Source organism: Nicotiana attenuata, unplaced genomic scaffold (assembly GCF_001879085.1).
Source record: "Nicotiana attenuata strain UT unplaced genomic scaffold, NIATTr2, whole genome shotgun sequence".
NCBI classification, from domain to species: Eukaryota; Viridiplantae; Streptophyta; class Magnoliopsida; order Solanales; family Solanaceae; genus Nicotiana; species Nicotiana attenuata.
In genome coordinates, this window is record NW_017671709.1 from 35591 (window position 1) to 39487 (window position 3897).

Genomic DNA, 3897 nt, shown 5'->3' on the forward strand with positions numbered 1-3897 from the left:
AAAAGGCTCAAGGGTTAGTCATAGTACACTTTGACCTATTATGACATTAATTGAGGGTAAGACGGTGGGTTCAAGTCCGAACGCACCACAAGAGTAAGATACCGGGTTCAAGTCCTGGTGTACCATGAAGATAAGAGTTGGGTTCAAGTCCCAACGCATTATAACATTACACGCCTTTATATGTGTAAGGCATTGGGTTTGAGTCTCAGTGCACCATATTGATGATCTAATGATGACTAATAAAAATAATGTATTTTTCATGAAAAAGCATCAAGTTTGTCCCACTTGATTTGCTCCATTCTTGAAGTGAATGTGACAACGGTGCACAATAAGTCTAAATGAAGACAAGTGGTTAACCGATGAACATGGCCGTGCCAAAGATCAAAATAATAATAGTCATCGTCATGGTAATTGTAAAAAGGAGAACAATAAGGGTTCTCAAAATAAACCTTCAAAGGTGAAATAAATATGTATCGATGTGATCTGTTAATACCAGACACGCTCACATGATTATAGTCCATTACCTGAAAATGTGACTTGTGATAAGCATTGTAATTGCAGACTCATTCCTGAAAGTGAATGTGAAAATATATACTTCAAGTGATAAAGATTATGCATAATAACGTACTTATGTATGGTTGGATAAATACCATAACTCACCTCTAAGGGAGGTTTGACAGAATAAAGATAATGAATTTTATAATGTGGTTACATGACTATGTCATTGCTCGCGTATATATGGTACGCCAAAAATATTTTTTCGTGCCTTATAAAAAGTTATTAAAGGCAAAAGTAAAGCTAGAAATGAGTTTGCTTATTTGAATTTGACCATGATAATTATTATGATATAATTTTTCCGTGAATGAGACATTCACCATATGGATGGTGTGACAAAAGATCATGTAGTACAAAATTAACGAAGAGCTCCAAAAGAACTAATTGGTTACTATTCGGATGAAAGAAATTGTTCATGACGTTGATATTTTTGTAAGTCTCAAAAGAAATTTTTTGAGTTTCAAATATATTAGCCAAAGTGGTTGGCATTTGAGACTATAAATGAAAGGAAGATTGAATATCTTCATATTACTATAATCACACTGGTAAATATAAAAGGTTACCAGATTTTTTTTCTATTTGTACTACACAAATATAAGCATGATGATGAAATCACATGCCATAGTAAATTAGATGTTTACTGAAATAAATATCAGTTGGCATGACCGGTTGGCCATCCCGGTTCAATTATGATGTGAAAATTATTGAGAATTCACATTGGCATATATTGAAGAAATATAAGATTCTTCAAGAATTCTCTTGTGCTACTATATAGGGCCCAGTCACCTACCATGTGGACCGTTTACTATTATATAATTTTAATAGATGCATCTATTGTATGGTTACATGTGTGTTGGTCATCAACTTGCAATTTGGCTTTTGCAAGGTTGCTTGCTCAAATTATTATAGCACAATTTCAAAATGTAAATTGTGATGATAATGCTGGTTTTAGTCCAAGTTGGTTTAGTAGAAATTGTATGCCTCCAATTATAGCTAAACCATTAGTTATGAGAACAAAACTCCAAATAGAAATTTTGTATGAAGTGTATTATTTAATATACAACAGTACTTGTACGGATCTAGCCAACAACTTATGATACATTCTCCCCATCACAACTGGTTCAGGGTTAGGAACCAAATATTTTCATCTAGAAATATGGATGTACTATATGATTTAATTGTTCCACCAAACTGCACAAAGATTGGTCCCCAAAGAAGGTTGGGGATATGTGTTGGTGATCCCAACATTAGGGGGAGAAAATGAGCAGCTAAAAAAAGTAATACATGGAATGAATTATTATGAGTACACTTAGATCCTCGTACAAGAAAATATGAACTTGAAGTTCAAGTGACAATTCATTTGCAAAATATTGCCATGTGCATTTGCTGACCCAAAACTAAATGTCATATTTCAGCTACTAATGCTCGAAATAGAATAAAGTCCATGGTGGACATACTCTATGGAACACATGAAACGTAATAAACTAATCGGTTCCAAAGATAAAACTCCTTGAAAAAGGAGAGGAGCAAATGTTCAAGATGGTCATAATAAGGAGGTAAGTTCCTTATAAGAGCACTGATACGCTCAAATTACACTTTTATAAATTGTGTAAGGCGGTCGATGTCAAATATAATAACCCAACCAGGTTGGGGTCGAATCCCACAGGGAATAGGTGTGAAAAGGTTACTAGAATAGTGTGTTACTCGACTAAAGTCGTAATCCTATCCAGTTAACGGTAACAAGAGTGTGAATTAATAGTGACAAAAGTATGAATTTAGTTTGTTTTGAAGTAACAACCAATTGGAATATTGAAGGTGTAATTAATAGGATTAAAGAAACCAAGGTTGTGTCCCCTTTAATGAAATGTAATGCTATCAGTGTTAATATGATATATTTCTAATGGTTGGTCCCTTTGATATGCAAATGATGTCTAAGTAACTACCCAATATTTCCCAATAGTTGGGTAGTATTTCCTCTTTATAATTTTCCCAAATGTAAAAGAGTTGCAATTAATAACAATCAATACATGCCAAATAAAACCCACTTATCTCTAAGCGATTTTATTAAACAAGGTTTAAAGCCTTGAGTCTTTGATATTTACTTCTACCGAATTCTAACCCACTTTCCCAAGCAAAGTAGAATTTAATGGCACTTGTTAATGTTTGCAACCACAAACAATAAATGAAGTACGAGAAATAAATAAATATCAACCAACCATTATATATATATGCAATGTTAAACACCCATTAACATAACACCCATTTAGGGGCCACAACCTAAGTATTTAGAGTTAGCTACTCATACTAAAATACAAAAGTAAGATAATAATAAAAGTCATAAATCTTACTAAGCGAATATTCTTGACCCCAAAAGACTCCAAAAGTGAGGAGTATTAAAGTCTTGGAATGTAGCTCAAAAACCAGACAAGATGAGCCCACAAAAACATCATAAAGCTATGTATAGTGGACTGAAAATCGTGACAGAAAATGGACAAAAATACCCTTTCAGGTCAGAAATGCGGTCGCATTCTCGTCGCATAAGCGACATGCGGTCCGCATTTTGGACGTCTCCATTGCAGACTGAAACCCTAGCTTTCACATCTTCATCGCATTCCAGCTCTGCGGTTCGCATTGCAGAAACGCGATCGCATTTTGCATCGCACATTCGTCCTTCAGCAACCTTCATGGTTGGTTTGCGGCTCGCAGACAGGTTCTGCGGTCGCATAGTGGACCGCATTCTTGACTTGAAATTTGCCTAGGAGTCTGTTTTTGTCTGCGATCTGAGTGTTCATTCTGCGGCTCGCATATGTGATCGGCGATCGCATAATGCGTCGCAGAACCATCTTTTTGCTGCATTTTTCTCTTTTCTTGTCTTTTTTGCTTTCATTTCCATGCTCCTGGGTCCTTAGTCCTTATGTACTGTAAAAACACCAAAATTACATAAGTCAAGGAGATAATTGCATTAAAACAAGTTAAAGTCTAAGCAATTAGTATTGAAATGTGCCGAAATTCTCCGGCACATCAACACCCCCAACTTAAACTCTTGCTTGTCCTCAAGCAATTAACACGACACTATTCTACTCTAGACTCTATTTACAGAACATGAACCAAAAATGACCATGAGTGGTGTTTGTTGCTAGTACTTCAAGCATGTGACTTCTATTGTTTTTCCCTTCCTGAACCAACCAATATATACAAGGAAAACTAATCAACTTGTGAATTTTGAGCCTCCGACAAGGTGACTAAGTGCTACCTCTTGGATTTGCAACCGTGTCACTGGGGAGTGTTCCCTTTTGTTTTGGATTTTGCTCTTTGGAGAGGTCTCTCATTTGCATCTCAAAT